The sequence below is a fragment of the Cydia splendana genome, chromosome 1 (assembly GCF_910591565.1).
Source record: "Cydia splendana chromosome 1, ilCydSple1.2, whole genome shotgun sequence".
Taxonomy (NCBI): domain Eukaryota; kingdom Metazoa; phylum Arthropoda; class Insecta; order Lepidoptera; family Tortricidae; genus Cydia; species Cydia splendana.
In genome coordinates, this window is record NC_085960.1 from 1,704,945 (window position 1) to 1,731,112 (window position 26,168).

The 26,168-nt window shown below is 37.1% G+C and overlaps 1 protein-coding gene and 1 long non-coding RNA gene across 2 annotated transcripts in view; one reads left to right on the forward strand and one right to left on the reverse strand.

Annotated features, from left to right (window-relative positions):
* The window catches only part of LOC134806581 (NGFI-A-binding protein homolog), a 43,291-nt gene that overhangs the window by 8,930 nt on the left and 8,193 nt on the right, over positions 1–26,168 (forward strand). The gene's annotated exons all lie outside the window — the stretch shown is intronic.
* On the reverse strand, positions 23,640–26,120 carry LOC134792205 (uncharacterized). Its single transcript, XR_010144402.1, has 3 exons — positions 25,570–26,120; positions 24,507–24,723; positions 23,640–23,754 (listed from the first exon to the last, which is right to left on the reverse strand). It is a non-coding gene; the product is annotated as an uncharacterized LOC134792205 (long non-coding RNA).

Sequence of the window (26,168 nt, forward strand, 5' to 3'; positions counted from 1 at the left end):
TAAACTGTAATATGATTGATATTTTGTAGTGATGTATTATTAGATTTATTTCCATAAGGTACCTTTTCGTAAATGTATGGAGCAAATACTGTTATTGTTATGTAAGTTTAAAGTGGCATAAGGGGTTAAATATAGTATTTAGTTGGGGTTTTAGGATTTATTTCATTTGAATGACATAATTTCTTTCATATGTGCTCAGAAAAATTGATTGTGTGTCACATTAAAAGTAAAAATATTCAATTTTGTGATTTTATATGAAAAAGTCAGAAAATACATTTTCACCTCTAAATCGGTATTGTTTTTTGCTTAAACTGTCTGTCAGTGTCGTTTTCTAATAGATAAAATTTAAATCTTGAGAGCTCATTGCAATCAATCGTGAAAATTAAATAAAACTTTAATTTCAAGAGATTGGTTAGTATACACATAAATCAGTCGATATCAAAAGTTTCTATTTGCATTACAGAACAAGTCGCAATATTTTTTTAATCTCAGATATATAAGGTATTATTATTTGTAGTCAACTATGTAACTTACTTCAGGAACATAGTTTTTTAGGCGGCTAAACTTAAAACTTCTCTATCGTAAAGTTGCTCATTTCACAACATTATTTTCAAAAAATCATATCTCTGTAACTACGCAACCTAGAAGGTTGATCTTTTGTGTTATCGATAGCTTATTTATTGTAGATTACTGGGGTATGCATAACTCCATACCCGCCATAAGGTACCTTTGACCGTGGGACGTCACATATTATTTTAAAGGTTTTAAATAGTCATTTAAAAATTTTAGAAAATATCGTGTAATTTAAACATGTCTGTCTATTACTTTAACATACTGTAAATCAGCTTTATGCAAAATGCATACATACATTGGCCATAATAACTTCTCAAAAACCGCCTCAGTTAACAGGTAAGACGTTTACAGTTACCGTTTTATAATTTTATAAAGTTTTATATTTTTACAGTAGCAGTAGAATCTCAGTAGATTGTTATACACTTACGCAGATACTAGTTGTGGCAATTAATATAACGTACGAAGCAGCACTATTAAAAATAATAGCATCGTCGCTATAAAAAATATTCATACGCATGTATCGACTTCTTAAGTAAGCTTTCAAAAACAGTAGTTTTCTGCATCATCTCTTTAATTAAAACTCACCACGTCTTTGCACAAAAAAGACGACACGATAAAAAACCTAGTCATTTGTTGTTCCTTTCCTTTCGAATGTAGACGACCGTTATAATATCAGAAATGACAGATGCGTCACTCCGACTCACATCACTCGGCCAGTAGCCACAAAAAGTGCGTATTCCAACTATCTAAATAGCATTTGCATATAACTTACTCGCATTGTTTAAAGCTTACAAAGTTATCTTAAGCGGTGGCAAAAAATTGAACTAAAGCGATCTCGAACCAATTTCATTTTTACTCTTCGATAGTGGCGCCCCTTCTTAAATTTCAGATTAGTTTGCGAGGCCGAAGATATGAATGGAGAGAACAGAAAGGGCTGAAAAAAGTGCTGTTTTCGAACGCATCTTTGCGTAACCGCATTCTTTATTTGAATTGAATGTGAGCCGATTGTCTATTGTATGTGGTGAGGGAGTTGTGATTGTGGTTTATCATTTGTTTATAAACTGCCTTTTTTTTAAAACGCTTTTTTGGTTTATGTTAGTCGAAAACAAAATACACGAACTGAGCTGTGTTATCGTAAAACTTCGTATTTTGAAATCCACTTTGTAACTATAACGTGTATGTTAGTACTGTATTTATCCAAACAATACCTAAAAACGTAAATAGTGATATATATAGGTCAACTCTATTAATTGCTAATTAGAATAAATAAATAAATGATCTAATAGAATATAAGCAATATCACTTATTGCTACTGCTCCCAAGAAAGCTTGGAATCGATATGATATTATTGTTGATAATAGAAACAATTTTACATAATGTAATTTAAAAATGATTAATCAATTTATACTTCTTACTGTTCATTAGATAGCTAAGACTTTTAAAACAACGTCACGCTATTATGCTATTCTAATAGACAAACCGTTTAGACAAGATTATTCAGCAGGCTAGTGCAATGTAGATCTTATCGACTTGTAATAAGATAGTTGTGATTAATCGTAGCGAAATTATAAGGTTATAATTAAGTAATCTGAAAGAACGCTTACGCGGTTGAGGCACAGTATAAGAGTAATACAGCATTTAGTACACTACTTTAATAGTAGTTTATGTGCTGTTCCATAATGAAAAGGTTTATGAAACGAGCTAAAAGCGAGTTTTATAAAAAAATACTACACAGGTGTTTTATACTTTGTGCATTCTAATTTGCGTTATTTGACACATGTCACTCACAACAGCAATACAACGTAAAATGTCTTGCACATCGAAATCACAAAGGAAGACAATTGCACTGCGAACGTTTACGTTCTACGTATTTTTTTTAATTTTAGGGTTGGCCGGACACCACCGTTATGAATCGGTAGTCGTCTAAGTAAATCGATATGAATTTTTCATTTTTCTTTTAATAAAAATAAGGAAAAGGTGGATAATTAACTGTAAATATGGATATATTTATCGTCACCTAACAGACAACAAATTTGACACAGGAATAACATAAATAAACTTTAAAATACATCCCCAGTTAGTTTCAATTTTAACGATAGGTGCGACCTACTCGGTCGGTGTATTAAATGCATTTACCTTGCGGTAAAACCATATAATTCTAGCTTTATTTAAATCTCAAATAAAAATTCATTATACGTCACAAATCGATACCTCAGTCTAGGTGCCATCCAATCGTAATCGCTTGCTGTGACAATCGATTTGGGTTAGTTACTTCTCTATAAACGTCAGTCATAATGTGTAAAATAACGCAAATTAAAATGCACGAAGTATAGTGCCTAATAGTAATGAAGTACAGTTACATACACAGCTTTATTTGCACATATAATACAAGCTCTCCAAGTGTTCAGGAACCGCATGTTACGACCACCATTGCAGCATTTGATCATACACTCAGTAAAACGTACTTTTAACTTGGACAAACAAAACTTGGAGCGAGCACTAGCACCTATATGCGAAAAACTATCGATACCTAATTGAGTGTGTCGATATCGGAACTCCCTACCTACTAGTTATTACATTTTATCCCCTGAAACCCGATGTCTGTCTAGGACAATAATAAAGTACTGTGCGTAATACATTAACTGGATTCCATGGTAAACTATTCTGAACAGAAATAATGATTGAATTCCATACAATTTCCATGTATAATCTAATGTGATGAGCTGATTTAGCTGAACTCATCAAATTATGATACAGAATTGCGAATCAGGAAATAACTTTATCTGGAGTATTTACGTATAACGCAAAGGCAATATTTACAATGAGTATCCCGTACTAATATTATAAATGTCTGTCTGTCTGTTTCTTTGTCACTTCTTCACGCTTAAACCGCTGAACCGATTTAGATGAAATTTGGACATACTTTGAGGCCCGGGGAAGGACAAAGGATAGTTTTTATTAATCATCATCAGTGTTCCACGCAGCACGCAGACGAAGTATATAGATCGCTAGTACGAGTATATAGATCATATAAAACTCCCCTTAGTTATAGTAGATACTTCAATAAATCGAGCCCTTCCAAGTCTTACAACCCTCAGACAGAGTAGTTTTATATTTTATTGCAATATTATTCAGATATCTTGAAATTTAAAAGTGAAATGTCGATGTTGGCCGTCACAAAAACCAACACAATAAATCAACAAAATCAAAAATGACCACGAAAGCTAAATCGACACCTGTCTTAAAGTCAAACATTCAATAAAATATCAATCTACATTCAATGCATATCAATGCAGGTCAATGATCTTTACACCAACCTAAATGACCGTTCATTGAAAAACTACCCTTTTGTTATACAACTTAAGATTTATTTTAACCGCATATGTAAGATTGCTATAAGAAACTAACCAAAATTCAATAGCACCCTAAAAATAACAAAAATCACTCTTATCATCTAAATATTACGAGTGTATCCAAGCGCAAAGTTATCTTTGTGATGTCCGGTAACATCTGCCAAGACAGCTGCCGAAGATTAGAATCAAACCCCTTCGGTTTCCTGTCTTTGTCTGACATATGGGGTGCGATAGGGAGGGGCGCGGGTGTTCGAATCACGGTCAAAGTCAGAGGTTTGGACAGGAAGCTGGACAAAGATTTAAGGTATGGGGGTTGTTTTTAACAGACTTCAAAAAATGGAGGAGGTTATCAATTCGTCCTCAACACCGGAATTCCGGAATTATTGTTTTAAGGTAAGTGCCTAAAATCGGTTAAACAGTCAATGAAAATAGACTGTTGATAATAATTTATTGATAATTTATTTATTTATTTATTTCGTTTAGTAGTACCACTGTATATATATTGTTTATGAGGTACTCAAATAAGTGACACAGCATTACAGTAAAAACCAAGGCACTGTGAAACTACAATATTAAGAATACAAGAAAACAAAAAAAAACTACAAATAAAAACCTACAAATTAAACATTCGATTTGGGCGACGACATAACAGCGTTGGTCCGTTGCGTCGTCTGACTTGGTGAAGGATTCGGCAGGTTGCCCCGGAACCGCCGAAACACCACACAACAACACATAATATTTTCTTACACATATTAAGTATACCTACAAATATACAATTCATTAACATAATCTACCCATTCTCCGTAAGAACATGATAATTGATAATATTAACTAACATAATCTATTAAACTAAATTATTTGCAACAATCGCAGTTTACGTTCTAAACTAAAAAGTTCCACTACCGGAATTCCGATATTGCTCCTCTTCAATTCCGATATTGTAATATCGTAAATATTGGTCCGGACCAATATTCCGGTATTTCCGGTATTATCGAGATTCCGGAAATTTGGCATCCATGTCTTACCAGATACTCGTAATACTGAGCAGAGCGCATTCCTTAGCATTAGCAGCTTGATTAGCACAAGGCAAGATGGTTCGCCTCTCCTTAGTAGGCCTAGATAGAGCACAGGAGGGTCGCGACAGTATCTCGCCCGCAAATAGACTACCCGCCTTTTTCTGTATTAATTAAAAAGGTACGGGTAGTCTATCTCGCGGGTGAGATACAGTTTCGCCACTCCTGTGCTAGCTCAGCAGAATTGGTAGGTAGCACAATCTAACCACCACTGTCGTAAAATTCGTACAAACAGTTGAAAGACTTGGAAGGGAGCTTAGTAACACGCCTACTCGCATTACAATTAGTCGACTAACACTTGTAGGCGGTTGATTCGGCACGCAACACGCCTACAAATGCAGTTATCATTATGTTAGATCACTTGTAAAACACCTACTGGTTTGTAATTTGCCCGCAGATTTCTAAAGTTACACCAAGCTACCAGCTAGCTGCACAGGGGTCATCCTCGTTCCCGTCTTTAAATGTTAAGTTTTTCATGCTGCACCCTTACAGGCGGGATATATTTTTTCATTACTTTTGAGACTCAAATAAGAAAAATGTGATATCTAACATGGACCCGGATCGTTAACTTTAATTGTATTGTAACACAAACTGTGTTGTGTTGTCTTTAACAGAAGATAGGTACCTTTTTCTGAAATGTGTTTAAGACCCACAGATTTTGCAGTGACAGAGTGTAAGAGAGCCACCATAAACACCGAATTCTAAGTTTCACTTACACAACTTGTCAACTCAAGGTCGGTGAAGAGTTAGCTAGACGGTCCCTCAACCGGCGTGTAAAAATACTTCCTCAAAAACCATTAAAACCAGAACTACAGAAATAGGTAGCTAATATACTTAATTCTCTTTTAACAAGCAGAAACGTCTGCGAACGATGCTATTAAGCTTAGAATAAATTTAAAAGTGGAAAAATTACTGTCTTGGGTGAGACTTGAACTCACGGCCTCTGGATCACCCAAGACAGTAATTTTTCCACTTTTAAATTTATTCTAAGCTTAATTATCTTTTGTCGGCAATGTTTGCAGTTCATTGTAAAAAACGATGGCTTACAGTTACACACATTATCGCGCTATATTTGCCGTCGCACCGAATTCAATAGACTATTAACTCCATTACCCAATATAGTTTTAATGCGCCCAAGCCATCAGACGTGGCAAAAAACCTTGCCTCTGTCGCCTGACCCACTAAGCGACTTGCCACCAAACAGTAATCGCCACGCAAATACAAACCCTATGCTTGTAGAAATATGGATGGCCGGAGCCGGATATAGGTCAGTGCTACATCGTGTGATGATAGGGTAGGGAATAGAGTTTGTTTGTTTTACGACTTTTTAATAAAGGAAATGTGACTCTGTGGTTTGTGGAAGCATAAATTTAGGAAGACTATCTCTTTTTTTTAATTTACAGGCTGTCAATTTTATGAAAATATGTATTGCATATCTATATGTATATTTTAAAGACGTCTAATAAAAATTACCGTATTATGGTATGGCTAATTTAAATAAAAACACGAATTAAACTTGTTATGTATTTATTTTATAAAATTATAAAAAAAGTTCAAATGGAATGGTGTTACGAAATCAATTTGTTAAAAAACCACATGGGAAAGGGTTAACTTTCAATTTCATCCCTAAATTAATTAACGAATCTAACACATGTTAATATTTTGTCTGTTACTTTGTCATGCTTTCTCCAAGGAATAAGCATTAGTCACCATCTTAACCCTTTGCCACCTGTTAGAATAAAAAAAATAAACGTCAGTTGTTTCCCGCCCGACCAAAGAGATTTGTTTTATTTCTTTTTAATTGTTAATTTGAATGATTGCGGATGCCGCTGTTGTATTTTTAAAGGGTTCTGATTTTAGTGGCCAGCATCGGATCGGAAGTAACATGTGTCTCTGGTCCGCCGTCAAATTTGATAGTCATTATTTTTAATTTTATTCCACTCTGTCGAGGCTTGTATTTTTTAGCTAGCTTACCTACTTACGTAAAAAGGAAATAATCGAAGAATTCTAAGATATAAAATTAGCATATGATGAAGAAAGCTAAGGCCATTTTTAATCCAATCATGCCAATCATGTACTAGGCCTACTGTAGCTATATTTCTCGCGTCGAATGATGGTCTCTATTTTTTACACGACTGCCCAAAAAAAAGAGTGTTTTTATATGAAGTAGCTGTCGCGTAAATGTTTGTTGAAGTTGGAAGTTTAGGACATTAATGTCTTCGATATTTTTTAAATTTAGCCCAACTAAATGAGACTTAATGGAACTGTGATAAGGACCATCATTCAACGTGAGTGGTATACTTTGTACTTACAAGTACAAATTCTAATTAAGTCATGCACTCAAAATAAGAGCGCAGAAAAAATGGCTCTAGGACTTTACATAATATTTAAATTTGGCTGGATAGAAAATCGCTTTAAACAACACCACAAATACACACATATGTTGTAGCTACACTAGCTACCCTATAGAGTGTAGAGACGCTGTATTTGTAAGATGGTCTAGCCAGTTAATTAATTATACGAGTATACCTATTGTATGTCTTTCCCATCACGGAACAATGGTGTTCCGGACCTTTGGGAGGCGTGCGCGGAGCCGAAGCCAATACGTAGAGGCCCTTTTGACACTTTAATGAAATGTAAGGGGTACACCGAGCGGAGGCTGCCCTTGCCCGAGCGGAGGCTGCCCTTGCCCGAGCGCAGGCTGCCCTTTCCCGAGCGGAGGCTGCCCTTGCCCGAGCGGAGGCTGCCCTTGCCCGAGCGGAGGCTGCCCTTGCCCGAGCGGAGGCTGCCCTTGCCCGAGCGGAGGCTGCCCTTGCCCGAGCGGAGGCTGCCCTTGCCCGAGCGGAGGCTGCCCTTGCCCGGGCGGAGGCTGCCCTTGCCCGAGCGGAGGCTGCCCTTGCCCGTGCGGAGGCTGCCATTGCCCGAGCGGAGGCTGCCCTTGCCCGAGCGGAGGCTGCCCTTGCCCGGGCGGAGGCTGCCCTTGCCCGAGCGGAGACTGCCCTTGCCCGAGCGGAGGCTGCCCTTGCCCGAGCGGAGGCTGCCCTTGCCCGAGCGGAGGCTGCCCTTGCCCGAGTATACCTATTGTATATTGTTACGTTAGTGATCATATTATATTATGCCATGTCTAAACCCTAAAACAATTTTTACGTGCAAATTGCAACTTTACTTTTTTAATTTAAACTTTATAGGTAAATCAAGACACGATTAAATGTAAATATTGAATTAACCTCTCATAGTATTCTCACACTGTTTTTCATTTTGTTTCGAAAAAAGGCGGGCTGTCACAAAAACGCGGGAACCCACATAGCTCTATAGTCTATAGTTAACGCTTCATAAGGTTTTTTATACAGACACCTGTACTGGGAAGGTGAGGGAGAGGCATCAAGAGGGCGAGTAATAAAGGAGTGAAAAAGCATGATAAAAAACCTAATGATGCCAACGTGAGAATGCGTTTGTACTCTGTAGGCGACTTGTAACGCAATTAATGTTTATTTCGTTCTTATTACATTCCTGGTTTGAAATGGCATTGCGAGAATAATCATCTATATTGTTTTCACGCTCTTTATTGAGGCTCTGAAGCATCCTCCCCTTTCACGAACTGTAAAGTGAGCTTCAGAAAAAAGTGCGCATAAACTTCTATGTAGGGATGTATTTTGCTATGTATGACAATATACATATAATGCATGTAATTTTGAAAATGATTAAATTTCATGATAGGGCTTGTACGCTGTTCGTGATCAGTACCCAAAATGTTTATTAAGTAGGTAGGTATGATAAATATTTTTATACAATAGATGCTTAACTGTAGGAGGAAGCCCTTGTATTGCAAAGTTTATAGGTACAGTTTACAAATTGAATTGTACGACTTGCCGTCTTAATATTACCTACTACACATAATACTTACTTGGTGGCTTGAATAAGAGTCGTAAAACTTATCCAACTACATTTTAACTAACCCTTATCGGCAATTTGATCAATAAGACTAAAAAGAATCGACCACCTTTTCTATTCAGATCAGATCAGAGGGTCTTTATCTCAGTAATAACTCACCAACTGTCCACTCGCCCCCTTCGTTTTTTCCTCCTCCTTACTCTATGGTCATGTTTGACGTTCTCACGGAAGTACTCTATGGTTTGTCTATGGTTAAAAAACGCGGAAGGGTTCAAATTATTAGTTTGTTTTCGCTGGCCGTAAGGTGCAGGGTCCGTGGGAATAAATGACCCCACTGACATGATTTTTTTATTTCCGGGAAGATGTTTTTGAATTTGGAAGATTCAAATGAGGGTCCGCTGGACCGCGGGTGTTGGGTTACTAGTCTGTTTTGTGTGGATAATGCACGTTATGTGGGGTAACCAGTTTGATCAGTTTTGGGACTAGAGAAGGGTGTCTAACTGTCTGACCTCTTTCTTCCTAGGTTTTGGAGTAGGTACCTACGTTACGAAAAGCAAGTTTTTATTGTACTATTCGTAGGACACTGAGATGTTTAAGTATACACAATTACGGGCCGATTCGAACTTTAAAATACGTCAGTTAATAGATCTAGTAACAATACGGATTAGATATGTCAGTGTCAAATGTAACGTTTCTTCAAACAAAAACGTCACGTTGGACACTGACACATCTAATCCATATCGTTTCTAGATCTATTAATGGACATATCTTAAAGTTCGAATCGGGCAGTAAATCCTGTTAACGTCAATAATAATATTCGTATAACCCTTTGAAAATTACAGCGGGATTCCTTAGGATCTAAGCTCATCGTCGACTATTATGTCGTTGTTTATTCTTTAAATATGAAGAGACTGCGATGATCTTGCTCACGATAATTGTTTCAAACGAACTTTAGTTGCATATGTATCTTGAAATGCTGTCTGCAAATACAAAGTTACCATACCTACATCATTTAGATTCTAGACCTCATAAAAGGTTCCCCCGGGGGTTAGAGGTGGCAAGATACTGGCAAAATATTATTTAGTTACGATCCATTCACACGATAAGAAGAAGCATCTAGATTCAAGGAAAAAACCATGCATCTGTAAGTAATGTAACTAGAAAAAACTTCATTATATCTTAGCCAAAAATCTATACGAATGTAGATTATGCTAAGTTATTGGTTATAAAATTGTACTTTTCTTGAAATAAACAGTTTATTTTTTGAAGTGAAAAGTTCTTTAGCGGCGCTGTGCACTTTTTGAGGTAGGGAAAAAATTATAAACTCGAGACAGCGTTTCATTTAGGCGGCGCAGTGCGCTTGCGTGATGTGTGACGGACAATGTCATTGATTTTTTATTTTAATGCCATCTAGTGAGATTCCCTCAAACTGGTATTAATATACCTAACTGTAGTACCAGTAGTACTTACAGTGATGTGCTTAGGGGTTTCAAGTAATGCGACGATACAACGCTAGATGGCGTTAACATCAATTACACATAGTGCTGCAGAAATTTTGCACTATATGTTATTAATATTTTGAGTTACAATGTCGTTGAGTTTTCACTTCTGCCGGCACTCCCGGAGTGCAACCCGTTGTTTTTTTTATCTATACATCGAATTCGACGTGGACTATCAATTATCAAATAATTATGTGATAATTATGCAGTAACTTGACGACTTGTTTGACGACCGGTCTGGCCTAGTGGGTAGTGACCCTGCCTATGAAGCCGATGGTCCCAGGCCCCAATTTCACCACGGTGACAGGTGCGACAATTGTAAAATCACTGTTGCTGACGTCACAGGCATCCATGGGCTCCGGTTACCACTTTCCATCGGGCGGGCCGTATTCCTGTTTGCCACCATCATTGTATTATTTAAAAAAACTTTATTATATCGGAAAAAAACAGATATTTCTTTTGCGAAGTTTCTGACAATTGTCAAGATTTAGAAGAATTGTAGGTAATTCTTGACAGGTAATAAGTTATATGTCGGAATTTCGTGACAATTGTAGTGTTTCTTGTGACAATTGTCATAAACTTAGCAAGAGAAATATCTGTTTTTTTCCGATATAATAAAGTTTTTTTAAATAATACAATGATGGTGGCAAACAGGAATACGGCCCGCCCGATGGTAAGCGGTAACCGTAGCCCATGGATGCCTGTGACGTCAGCAACAGTGTTGTTTTACAATTGTCGCACCTGTCGCCGTGGTGAAATTGGAGCCAGGTTCGAATCCTGGTAAGGGCATTTATTTGTATGATGATACAGATATTTGTTCCTGAGGCATGGTTGTTTTCTATGTATTTAGGTATTTATATACATATTATATATATCGTTGTCTGAGTCCACAACACAAGCCTTCTTGAGCTTACCGTGGGGCTTAGTCAATTTGTGTAAAACATGTCCTTATAATATTTATTTATTTATTATTTATTATTTATTTCTTAATTCAATTCCATTCAAGTTATGTGCAAATAAATGATTATGATTAATTAGTATGCGCGAAGCGCATTTACGATAAAGTCGAATAGTGGTTCGTCCGTTTAGCGTGTTTAAAAGATATTGAAGTTGTTTGTATCTGATAAGCAGATAACTGCGATCACCCACGGCCACGGCTGATTCCAATAAAACCTTCGCCCTTAATCTCGCCAGAAAAAACATATTCCACACGACTTCCGACTCAAATCAGAGCCGACAAAAAACAAAAGACAGTGACTAGTCGATTTACATACGAGATTAGACGAATAAAGCGTTTTTGTAAGTTTTTTCTTACGAAAGTGAGATTATGGCAGGTGCCTGTTTTTTAGTAATTAATCAGGTTTGCATCTGTTCTGTAATTACTGAAGGGTTAATCAAATATAATAAAGAAATTAGAACGCTGGCCGGCATGTGTTTTGTCTGATTCGGCCGTTTGATACAGCCAGTAATTATGGACTGAATTAAAATGCGTGTCATGTCAGATTGCCGAAAATGCGGTGGTGTGTAAGAAGCTAAATCGACTCAGGTATTAATAAAACCGGGATACTTGATAATAATTGAGGCGGGGTGCATTCTTTTCACTTATAATAGGGTGTAAAAACAATATAATAAAATTGCGTTCAAATTATAGCAACGTGTGTCATGTCGTATCATTTCTTCATATCAGGAATATATTGGCGAAAATGCCATTATTAAAAAAAATACAGTTCAATATATTAAAAATACAATTACCACAGACAACATATAAATTGAAAAGCCACAAATGCCCGAGGCGCCACTTAGGCCCTTTACACATGTTCCCATTAGACTGTCTAATTGATACCGCACCCTGCGGATAGTTAGCACCTCACCTTCGATCCGGTATTTAAAAAAAATCGAACGTATGTTGTGCAACCGTAATTTTTCAATATTCGAAGGGTTGGTCGAGTAAAAAAATGGCTTAACCTGTTATTTCATCTACTCATCATGTTGAAGTCTTTTTTAAACTAACTTTGGACTGGGTTGACACCTAATTTGTTTCTCCGCTTATAATACCGAATTTTATCTAATATCATTAATTGAGGAGCATACTAAAATAGAACATTAGGATCAAAATGTAACGTGTATGGAACCCTAAAAATTTTATTTTGCTAAAATTACCCGCTATACCGTTACCTAAATCCACAATACCTCCCTAATTATTTGCTACTAAAACATGTAATTTTATAAGGAATTGTATCCTTTAAATTATGACTTATCGCTAATGTTGTCTTTCTGCCAACATATTTTCAGCGTATAATCGTATTAATAAATAATTATCTTGTCTCCCACACAAGAAATACGCACCTATCTAATTAACTTGTCCTATATTCGAGGCCTTTAAATGCCAGTAACAATTTTAATTATTTATACAATTACCAATTGCAGCCACAAACGAATAACATCCATTAACTTCCTTAATTCACTATTAAAAGTCCACAAAACAAATAAAAACACGTAATTCAACAACCATAAAACGTCTTGTTCGATTTTTTATTCATCGCAACCCTGGACTCGACGCGACCATCTGTCAGTCAACGGTAGAGTTGGGTCAACCCTTCCCTCAAACACTAAATTATACACCCCCGTTCTACAGCGCAATTTCAACTCTATTTATTATTAGTTAGGTTTAAATTTTAAATGGAATAGCGCTTTAGCTATTTGTGCGGTTGTAACTTTTTCAATTTAAATTTCGAATGTGTTACATGCTTAAATGTTGACCATAGAAAAGACACGTTCTACAATAGGGTTGATCGGTCGAAGCATTTTACATATGGCGCCAGCATAGGTTTAATTACCTAGCTGTCTCTAGTTTTGTTCTATGAGATTTGGAAAGGATTGACAAGTAAAACCTATGCTGGCGCCATCTATAATCCGCCAACTTTAATCTTTAACCAAGACCTTTGTCAAGATGGCCATCCAGTGTCCATTTCCAATTCCCAACCAAATCTGCAAATTTTATCGGAGGAGACAAAACTTCCAACAGAACGGGAAGATGCTATAAATGGCGATAATGATGTCGAAGAAACGTTAACTATCGTTATTCACTATATTATGTCTTCAATCTAGCATAGAAAGTATTTTTTCTAGAACTAAGACACCCGAGCTCAAAATTCGCACGGAAGCTTTCTAAAAAACAAACTTTTTCAAGTCGTTAGCGTACTCACAATAGGTATTAATATTCATAAAAGACTGTATTACGCATATCAATCACACGGTGCAAGTGCGAAAAAATATCTAATCGTATGCACGAACACATCCCGGCATCTTTGTTTTGTTCCGGTCTCTATCATTAGCTCCTTCACCGTATTCTTTGCATTCGCGCGTCTTTTGTCAATCGAATTTCAAATTTCGAATGACAAAAGCGTTCTTGTTTATCCGCTAAGATTTTGTCTTTGGTTTTTTATTTTTTTATACCGTGAAGGGCGGGTTTTTTAGGCTAATTACTGTCGTATTTGGTCTGAATTAGTTGGGATTCTCACGCGGCAGTAGATATGCACGTGTAAGAATGGTAATTATTTGGTAAGTTGACAGGATGACTCTTATGATGGAAATCAAGTTGCGTGATATGTGGTTAAACATTGATACTTGTACTTTATGACCTACGTAGCAGACAGCCGGAATCTTAAAATAAATGTTTTTTTAATTAACGTAATTAGGATTATTATAATTACCTACCAATTCAATAAATTGGAATCATATTTGAAACCATAGGTAACTGTGACTCAGGGGTACTTCCGTTCTGACACCCTTTTTAATGAATTATAAAATGTATAGGTAACTTACAACCTACCATTACCTCCGCCATTTGTACATTGTTGTATATACTTTGTGCAATAAAGTTTAAATAAATAAATAAAGGTACTTTTGAGGTTATATTTATCAAAGCAAAGAATACTTAAAAACTGTCCTAAGAGCACATTTAACTCGCGCTCCAAGTGTTCTGAAATTTCGACAATTTTGTCAATGTTTTAAGTAGGTACGACACAAGCTTGACTTGCTTTTATATCTTTCTTAATTACCATACAGAGTTTAAGCTTTCTATACTATAGAGATATTTGAAAGATATTATAAAAATAGATTGTTGGGCTTCAGATAGACACCGCTGACAGACAAACAAGCGAACGGACAGACGGTGGCTCTACCTTAGCAATACGGTTGTCATTTCAATTCTTTTGATGACGACGGTTGTTTTATAGTCTACTCTACATCGAAAGGATTGCAAAAAACCGGACAAGTGCGAGTCGGACCGTCCACCGACGGTTCCGTACTTTTTAGTATTTGTTACAAATTTACGGCTATCACGGTTCATGAGATGCAGCCTGGTGGCAGACAGACGGACAGACGGACAGTGGAGTCTTAGTAATAAGGTCCCGTTTTTACCCTTTGGGTACGGAACCCTAAAAATTATTACCTCAAGGTACATACCTATAATCGCGAATGAAACTCTACCTACCTTGCTGATGTGCCGTCGGAGAGTTATCAAATTGCAAATTTTTCACATTTATAAATTTCGGAATTGTCTCATATTTTTATATGAGGAAAGAGGATCGTAATTTTCCATTTTTCAATAGGAAAGTTTCGTCGTTTCTGAAAAAATTCGAAATATTTCCTACTTTAAAAAAAATCCTCAACTTGCACATCTGTAAGTAACCTAACCCTTCTAAGCTAAGCAATAATTGTGGCAAAGTCTAGTAAAAGGTTCCACTTTGTCACTTAGCATATAAGGACGAGTTTTGCTTTTATCTTTTCTTTATACGAATAACCTGTGAAAGCGTCCTTATGGCAAGCGACACTATTAAAAGTTTACAAGATTTGCAAAACTAATTAAAAAAAAACTACTTATAATAAAATTGAATGTCACATCTCCGTGATTTAAAAATATTTGAAATAATATATGTAGTTTTTTTTATGATACAAAACGTTTCTGTAAAAAAAAATACCTGATGTCTTAAACAACAGAAAAGTAATAATGATGCATAAATTAAATATTATAATCACATAGGTTCCACAATCTACATTCCCAAGACATTTTTTTAAACACTAAAAAACTTTCTTGCACCGTGAGATTCGCGAAAGAAATTAAGGACATTGAAATCATATGCAAATTCCTGACGTGACCAGAAAAAAAGTAAAAATTAAAAAAAAAGACAATGAGCGCGGGTTAGCGCGTCCCTTCTCATAAGGCCGATGCGTGGCGATTTTTTTTGCGAGCACAGATTATGTTAATGCGTTTTTTGGACATCGGATCGTGAGACAGGTTTTTTTTTTATTTTAGAAAGAGTTGCGTAAGGGGCTTGTTAGGGATATATTCTCATGTGTTTTTTTTGGTTCAGTATGAATTATGCTAAATAGCAAAGTTAAGCGTCGGTTTCGAATGACGGTGCGAAATAGGTATATTTTAACTGATTAGGTGAAGGAGGAGGTTAATTTGTTTGTTTTATTTTTAAATTTCTTGTACATTCAGCCACATAAGAAGTTGAAAATGACCTCATCATATCTCTATTATCGTCGAAATAATATAATAGCGTGTGCAGATCGTTTTGAATACCTGGCCCTGGCTCGCTCAGCCACTTCTGGTGCTGAATATATGCTGCTATTAACAAAAAATAGCTAACCTTGCAGGATACATTTATTCCACTTGCAATTAAAGCAGTTAACGTTTAGTATTTTGTATTCGTGTGTACTACTTAAATATTGTAAATTCATTGGTATTGTTTCTAATCCATATGTATTGATTGAGTAATTTGTCGGATTTTCCAGTTAGTAGCCCGTAAATAAGACATTTAAAATGCACTTTTGGCGTGCAAGCATTACATTTGCAGGTATAATAAACGTTGAATATCATAATAAAGTCATTAAATATACTGTATACAAGCGTGTATACATATTTACTTTACACGAAAACAACCCATTTTTTGCTGCGTTTTTTTTCTATATCTAACCTTTTTCTACCTGCCAAGAGGTGGAGACATAGACCCACCCCACATTTTTTTCCGTCATAAAAACCAATAGTGCACGAGGGTGGTAGTTTTGGGGTGGCAACATTTTTTCATAGACGATCGATATTTTTGCCGCGCGAAGGGGCTTGGGACTTAACCCGTTCTGCCGAACAAAAGACGTCCCCTTTATATAAACCTTTTCATTTTTTCGTCTGGTAACGGTTGGCGATTCTTTTCGGTAATAGCTAGGGTTGTTATTGAAAGGGGTTGTTTTTTGTGTGCGCCTCTCCTCACGCGAGTCTGCCGCCAAATTGTTTGGGGCACGAACGTTATAACTTTGTGGAAACCTTGGATGCGATTGCATTTTAGTAAATTATAGTTTTAAACGATTTAGGGCTCATTTCCGCTGTTATAAAATTTTATGGCGCTAAACACTTACAATGATTACATAATTATATCAAAACTTGAATAGATAATAAAAGGAGCACATGAAAGCGAACGGTTCACGGCTAATTTAAGTAACTACAGCTAATCCGACTCTACCAAGTCTATACCTACTAGTTTAGTATGATCTCTGTGGGAGATATCGTTACTTACTTTATAAACTGCGATCGCTGTTGTGAGGATAAGGAGTAAGCAAACTTAGAAGAAAAGTTAGTTTAGGGTTGATGCCATATAGACATCGTATAGCATCGTTTAATAGAAATTAGGAATAGTGTAAACAAACCAATGTATATACCTCTTTTGCTCTGGGCCAGGCAAATTAAGGGTTTCACCTTGGAATGAGAGATAATAAGCTGCCCGCGTAGCCAACATGCCAATCGCTTACGCTTCGTAATGGCGAACCAAACGCAACTGTCACTGGCGCACTAATATGGAATAGTGATAGAGTCACAAAGCATTTCGTTGTCGAAGCAATAGCGATTGACACCTTGGCTAGGCCGGCTTTAAACTCGTATATGTACCTTTATTATGGAGTTCTAAACGTTCTCTTAAAAGTCAACGGAAATCCCTTTATGCGCGTCGGAGGTTTTCAAGGTGAAATGTTATAAAAATCGGTTTTTCGCGGATTCTAAAGGGGCCCACTGATTAACAGTCCGCCGGACGGTATCGGCCTGTCAGTTAGAACAAAATTTTGAGAGTTCCGAACAACTGACAGGCCGATACCGTCCGGCGGACTGTTAATCAGTGGGCCCCTCAAGATTTCTTTCTATAGCTCCAATTACATTATCTTTGTTCCAATGTAAGCATCGTACTATATATAAAACTAACCTGCGGGCTTAGCAAGGTTATATCATATTGCGCGTGGAATCTACTGTCGTCTTTTAACGATAGTCGTATTTTTATCGTTTTGCTGAACATGGTTACGGGTTACGATAAGAATACCACGTCGATATCGTATAAAGTTATCCACTATCATTCGTAAGTGACCACGATTGTCTATGCCTAGAGTTTATGAAAAATCCATTTAATGCCTGGCTTTATTAAAATGTCGGACGTGTGTCGGACGATGTTTGAAAACGAATAGTTAGTTTTATTACTACACTTCCAAATTGAAAAATGTTTAAATGAGTGACAGCTTTATACAAATTGACTTACATTATAACATGCACGGATAATCGTGTTTTCTCAACTGACAATTCACTTGACATTGACAAGCATCGCGTACGCGCATGATTCAGTGAATTTAGTGAAAATACAAACCAAGTCGAAGAAAAATACTGATTTGCTGTGTAAACTAAAGGAAATGCCACCCAAAATGTAAGTTTCTCTAATTTATTTATAGAAAAAGTTATAGTTCGTTTGATCATTAACTGGTTTTGTCATGAATATGTTTAATTTCAGTCGATGCTTCGGCGCACAAGAAAATGCTAGCCAAATATATAACTCAGCATCCCCTGTTCGCCTACACCTACAGGGAGATTCATGAGCCTCTCGGAACCCAGAGATACAAAATGCAATGCTGCACAGTGCACACAAGTTCTAAGATCTAGAAGAAAGGATTGAAGATGTAAGTACACCTTTCTTAAACTAAAATCATGAAAAGTTTCGGGTGCCTTTTAATATTATTGACACTTAATATCTATTTCTTCTCATTCTATCTATTATGTTCTACTAAGTGACAAAAGTTTGTTAAAAACCTGTTCTATCACTACTATAATTGCAGGAAGTTGATTTGGCAACAAGGATGTGTAAAAGTTACACTACAACAGTACCTATGCATAAGTACATTTATTCACACTGCATAAAAAGTGCATACTTAAGGGTTCTAACAAATATTAAAATCTTTGAAACCCGTAGACCTCACTTTAAAAACTTATATATTTTTTTACTCTGTTTGTATATTCTAGAAGCTGGTTTTGTAGCAAGAATAAAAGTTTATTGAAAAAGAAAAAGACACACTTTATGCCATAAATCTAAGACATAAAGATAAAATATTATTAATAAGTATTTAGTTTTTATGCCCGTTCCGGATGTCCCGCTCACTTAAACTTTAAGTCCTTCCTCTTCATAACCGTTTTATGTATGATTGTTTTGCCGTTCAGGCAACCTATCTATGGAATGCACTCCCTCTACCTGTAAGACAAGCCCCAAGAAAATTTGTTTTTTGAGTAGTCATGCTCGGTAGTTATCTGCTAAATGTCTCGTCTAGTGTCTATCATCCCATATACATATTAGTACATTTATTTTTATAACATATATGTATGTTTATGTTAGTATGTATATCTAAGATATACCTACTGCATTTGCTTTTTGATTGGTTTTTGCACCAACCTTTAGTGTTTATATGTGACGTCCCACGGGTAAAGGTACCTTATGGCGGTTGGCGCTTACGCTATTAACTATTAACGCCGCTCCAATATTATTGCGGCGCTATGCGACGTAAGCGCCAGCCGCCATAAGGTACCTTTTGCCGTGGAACGTCACATATTTGTTTCTATGGTTGACTAGTAGGTGATAGATAATGCCTTTTGGCATTAAGTTCGCCATTTTTACGTAATTCTATATTTTTGTGCAATAAAGTTTATAAATTAAATAAATAAAGTAGCCATACCCACAAGTAACTTACAAATTCCCTGCAAGAGTTAGGCCGGCGCCCCACTGCTGCCCACGCTATGTACACGACCCACGTTCCTATACAAAATTTCGTGGGCTTGCCCACGGTTTGTATTAAAACGTGGGCCGTGGATGTAGCGTGCGCAGCAGTGGGGCGCCGGCCTTATTCAATACAAATAAATTGTATTAGTACCTATTCTACTAAGATTATAAAAAATATAATACCTACTCGTACAATATTCTTACTTATAACATGTAGGTAATATAGGAATACTAGGAACAGTTATGTTAGCACTAAAGCTGGCCATATACATTTGACAGCTAAGTTTGACCCACTTCCCGATTTCCGATTGAGCTGAAATTTTGCATACATAACAATATGTAAATCGGATGACAATTGCAATATTATGATGACATGGAGCTGATCTGATGATGGAGACATGAGGTGGCCATGGGAACACTGTGATAAAACAACGCAAACTAATTGTGCTTGGTGTTGTTAGAATGGACTCATGGAGTATTAGTTGCCTGTTGAAAGAAAAGTACAGTCAGCGATAAAAGCTTGTACCAAAAATTATATTTTTGCCAAAAACTTATTTATATTGTTAGGGCTTGGGAGTAGAAGCTGGTTTCTTTACTGCTGGCAGCTGGAATATTTTTTTTGTGTTTGGTAAAGTGGTCTATTGTACCTATACCTGACTATGGGAATGATTTTAGCAGCCTATGTATGTGTCGTATATTACCCTAGCATAGAATATCTGAGATACATTTTGATAAATAAGGTGTTGGTTGGTTTGTTTTTATGACGCAAGTGGTACAGAACTACACTTGATACATAATACAAGTTTAATAACGGATAAATAATTACTAGAACAAAATTCAATTTATTTTCAATCGATAATTTGGACAACTGTAACAAAAAAATCCCCCTGGCTTAAAAACGAGAGCTTTCTAAAAGTGACATTAATTTCACATAATTTGCCAATGAACCGCTGTAAGTACTAGCCTGCGCCTGACCTCATCTAATATAATTTGTTTCTGTTTCAGTCATAACATATTGGAGGCTTGAAAGTGCACATACCCATAGATTGGACGTTAAGCTCAACGAGACCATGCGATGCATCTCAGGCACTATCCGATCTACAACCGCCACTGGCTGCCGGCATTGAGTCACATTGCCCCTCCTCACATCCGACGACTCAAGGCGTTGAAGAGGGAGGCTGAGAATATCACGAATAACCCCACAATGCCTGTCCACGAGGAATTCTGCCGCCCGACTGCCCGCCGACCCTGTGCTACAGCTGGGAGCCTGAGCAGCTTTAATATTTCGGATAGGTGGATAGCGGAATGGTCAGCTTCGGCAGCTCGGAGTTGCTGTATATCTGACCCAACTAAAAAACCAAAAGGGTTTGACCTTCCTCGGAAAATCTGGTGCCGCCTGAGAACCGGACATGGCCGCTGCAATTCAGCCACACAAATGGAGGTAGACGGCTTTCCCACTTTGCGAATGCAGAATGCAGACCACTTAGCATATCTTCCAACGCTGCCTACTCCACTCCTCCTCCACTCCTGGGCCTGTTGAGGACCTGAAGACCGTGACACCTGACTTGGTTGCTTGGCTTGGCAACCTCAAGGCTACACTCTGAATGCCCTCATCAGTTTATGATATGAAATGAAATCACTTTATTGGAGCATTCCACGAGCTGTCCCGTACAAACGCATTTTATTTCCTGTGTTGCGACTTTTTTTTTCGCCATTTAAAGCAAGCGATTAATTTTCCGTGCATGTTTGACCATTTGTCATAGAAAAGGAAACTCTTATACCTGCAAATCTCCAGAAAATCTGCATTTCTACGGGACAAACGGTAGACAATTGCATGGAATGCTCCATTGCCAAAACATGATAAGTTGATGGTAGAAAAAATATTAGGAATACAAACCATATACCTACATATAAATTCTATGATAAGTATGTACTAAGTTATTCTAGGTTAAGTACTAACTTATTGTCTACTCTATACATAGGTAATTACACTTAGCAAGACATGTTGGCCGTGGGTACCAAGCTCAGCATGTGCTAGACTGGCGTCCAGCGCTGGTTTTCAGTTTGGCCCCTTTTTGTTGGAGGTCTGAGAGGAATGTTGATCTTTTCTGCGCCGTTAAGCATTCTATTTATATTGGAAACGAAACTTATAGATGAGCAGTTATGAAATAGCAATACTACAATAATATGGATATCAAATAAAAGCTAGTGAGAAGACCATTCCAAAAATATATATATGTGTCATACCTATCCACAAATAAAACAACAAACAACCGTTTCAGTTCATTAGTATTATCATTAAGCGTTTTACAACGTAAGTTAGGCCGTCGAATCAGACAGAATGGTAAGGGCCCCCGCTCAGTGGCGAAACTGAGGCAGCAGGGAAACTTTTGTCAGTCGTATTTACCACCACTGTGAAGTGTGAAATGCGGATGGTAATCTGGCCCACAGCGCAAAAGAGAAAGACGATCTTTTAGGAACTCTTTTTGCATCGAACTCGACCTTGAAAGACGACGGTAGCGCCCTACCGCCCACCATCCCGTAGTGTGAATACTCTATGCCAGAAACTTCTATCAAGCAGAGGGATATTCGGCGGGAGTTGCTATGCTTTCGTTTTATAAGGCGAGCGGGCCAAGTGCTTCAGAGTTGTGTCCAGTGTTAGCGCGTCTTACGTTAGGGGTCTCCTGTCGAAGTTACCATCTTATGGACTGTCCAATAGACTACCTATTATGCAAGTGGATCGCTAGCCCTTGTCCGGCAGGCGCATATGAGCCGTAGTTGACGGAACCTGCTTCAATAGCTGCTGCTGCATATCTGTGACATGTTGTCTATCGACGACATTCATCGATATGTGGACTACTGAGGCTTCCTATACACTATACAGGATGGCTAAAAAATAACTACATTCCCGTTGCCAGGGAGGTTTTGGGATTATACTGAGTAACTTTTGCTACGGGACCAACCTCGAAATCGCGAAAAAAATAGTTTACCCTCCCATAGAAATTGGACCAGCCAAAATGTATGAAACAGCCAAATTTTTTTTCGCGACTTAGGGGTTGGTCCCATTTCGTTTCGGAGAGGGGGGGGGGAGGCGCAAATTTGGTGCCTGCCCCGGGCGCCATATGACGTTCCTGGTACAAAAGCTGTTCATACTTCAAAGTAATCCAGCGATAAAGCTGCTGGCATGATGGGCACTTTCACACCGGGTACGGCAGCCAATGATTTGTTTGTACACCTACATTTAATGTGTAAATAAACTTTGTTTAATTTTTTGGCAATAGTTGTTTTATTTACCCATTTATAATATTCTCTCTAGCACAGAGCCGAAATTGTTAACTTATCTATAGAGTTTAGTAAACAAAAAAGACTTGACAACACCACAAGTGACGAGAATTGTCATTGTTGTATCTACCTAAATGGAATTTAACATAGTTTTTAATATTCAACATTAGTTATTGGCGTATTGAGTCTGACCGCAGTTATAGTCACTAAAGTAGACTTATTAGCATAATAGAGCATTTAGGAATATTCTTATTTGACCTTTTCACCGCCAGACTCACTAGACGCGTCCTTAAGACGCGTCTTTTCATACAAACGTAGTCCACATTTTTCTCTCTGGATCATATCAACATCAACTACAGCCATGCCCCTACGGTTGTTCTTTTTTTTTAATTTTTAATTATTATAAGAGTTAGAAGAATTTAAAAATTTGTATGTAATCTGTCTTCCGCTCCTAATTTTTACAATAATCAAAAATTCGAACGTAGGGGCATAGCTATATGGTTAATATACATTAAATTATGTAAAAATATTTTCCATAATGTCAATATCCAGAGAGGAAAATGAGGACTACGTTTGTATGGAGAAGCGGAAGCGGCCATCTCCCTTTCCTCTTAAGTAAGAACGTGCCTAAAATGTTTTTATTACCTATGCTTTCATTGTACTATACTGCATATGAGTCGGATTTTACATTTAGAAGCTATAATTTCACAAATTTTGTACGCATAAGGCTAAAATGAAAAATAAGAATAAGTGACACCTACATTGAAGCATGCCCGGGAATGGTGTTCTGTGTGAAGATTATCCGTCTTGAATGTTTACTAGTCTCTACTTGTATAGAAATATAGGTAAATTAGGTAGGTATTTGTGTGATAGTAAAACATAGTAATAGGCGAAATATGTATTTATTAAGCTTATTAAGAGCCGGTTTTGTGCATGCTTGCATGCTTAGGAAGTTTTTTAGGAGCGTCTTCTCTAATTTTTCCCTTGATCCACGAGAAGTTTTCTGGAAGAAAAAGAAGGAAATAAGTAAAAGTAGGTTCATGTGGCAGCGATGGAGTAAGTATTTTCACATGAGTGCAGTCTAGTGCACTCAAGATATATACTAAACAATCGCCAGGAATAATATCCATTAAACAAGGCAGCACATTAGAACTAGGTGCCTTAGTTAAACCTAATAAGTATTGCATTCCCAGATTATATATCCCAGAGATAACTACTTATCATACATAACTATCAAACAATGGGTAGGTACATATCTCAATGCATAATACAGCCGCACTCATACTTATTCAAAAAAAACCGGGCAAGTGCGAGTCGGACTCGCGCACGAAGGGTTCCGTACCATAATGCAAAAAAAAAAAAAACAAAAAAAAGCAAAAAAAAAAAACGGTCACCCATCCAAATACTGACCACTCCCGACGTTGCTTAACTTTGGTCAAAAATCACGTTTGTTGTATGGGAGCCCCATTTAAATCTTTATTTTATTCTGTTTTTAGTATTTGTTGTTATAGCGGCAACAGAAATACATCATCTGTGAAAATTTCAACTGTCTAGCTATCACGGTTCGTGAGATACAGCCTGGTGACAGACGGACGGACGGACGGACGGACGGACGGACAGCGAAGTCTTAGTAATAGGGTCCCGTTTTACCCTTTGGGTACGGAACCCTAAAAAGGAAAAGTTACTAAGACAGTCCTTGTGGAAAGTCACAGTTTTTTATGTCTAATACTTAATTCAGTGCTCAAAAGAACTTACCTTCTGTTTACAGCATCTACAAACTGCTCGAGGTTCAGGCTTACAGTAGTGTGGCCAATCCAGTCAGTAGTGCTCCAATGGACAAGCCATGATCTTGACTAGTCCCACGTTGGTAGTTAATTGCCATCAGCTAGCAGGTGTAACTGTTACACACCAGCAGCTGCTGCTGCTGCTGCTGGTGTAGGTGTGCTGCTGGTGTGGTGTATACTGTTAGAACCTAAAACAAATAAGTACCTAATTACAGTACCGGCCAATAATATATCACCTCCATGCTTTTACGGTATAACTTTTTTTTATATTTGTGAGTGACTTCCACAGCTTTAGGTAGTTTAGTAGTATTCCTTGTCCAGCGATGAGAAAAATTGGTCTATGTAATGATTTTTTCATAGAGGTTTTTTGTTTTAATGTATGGTCAACTTCATTATTTTTAAAGAGCTTTTTTAGTAATATGCTGAGTCTCTTATTGTAGTTCACAGTATTTCAGTATTCATAATATCTTATACCTTTAAACGAGCAATTCTTGTATATTTATTTATTTATATGTATATATATTTCGGGGATATCGGAAACGGCTCCAACGATTTCGATGAAATTTGCTATATGGGGGTTTTCGGGGGCGAAAAATCAATCTAGCTAGGTCTCATCTCTGGAAAAACATGCATATTTATATAAAATGACTAGTAAAATATGAAATCTACAAACTAACCTACTACAAGTTCATACAAAAACACACAAAGGTGATATGTTATTGACCGGTACTGTAAATCTAATTTTGTCAAGTAGATTTTCCCCCTGGAGGTTAGGATATGAATGTTGAAGTAAATAGTAGCTTAAGTAACCTCTGTTAGTAGGTTAGTAGCATAAGTAAGAGATTGTACAACAGATATCTTAACATACTAACTTTTACATATAATAATGAGGCCGGTACCTAGTATTGAAGAGTTTAGTAGCATTGTCATTAAGACGTCTGTTTTACATAGAATCAATGATTTCAAATATAATAGGGTCTATGCATAGAATACATATTAACTTTATAAGAAACACTGCAATTTTATAGCTTTACCTTTGAGATGTTTTGGTAGGTAACCCATCACCGTTTTGAAGCTCGGCGTTAAATTCGGCACATAAGTAAATGCACTGCACACTCCTTACGCACTCTGTAAATATGCCGAAACTCTTCGTCCGTCATATCAAATGGGCTGCAAGTGTTTCTTAAAGCTGTTTACGATATTTTTCTTCAACAGCAGCCGCGAGTAGGAATAATAAAATTTGACTTCCCTGCGAAGAAAATATTGACAATATTATATACAGCGGAACATTGTAACTAATAACTCTCAATATAATCATAGAAAAACTGATATTTACCTGTAATTTATACCTTAAAATATGATTATTCACTACTTTTGCTTTCACGACAAGGCTTATCGTCATCTAAGAAGCACGTAGTTAAAATTAACTAAGTTGAACTGTCAAAATGGGACAATCTGTCAAATTATCCACATCTTATCCAACGACCATGTTATGCAAATTGTCTTCTATCATCTACCGCTGTCAAATGTGGATAACTCCATATATCGTCTGCAACCATAGTATGGATGATAAAACCGACGATAACGGCCGTTTTATCCACACCTATTGCGTGATAACTACCTTGTCGTACAA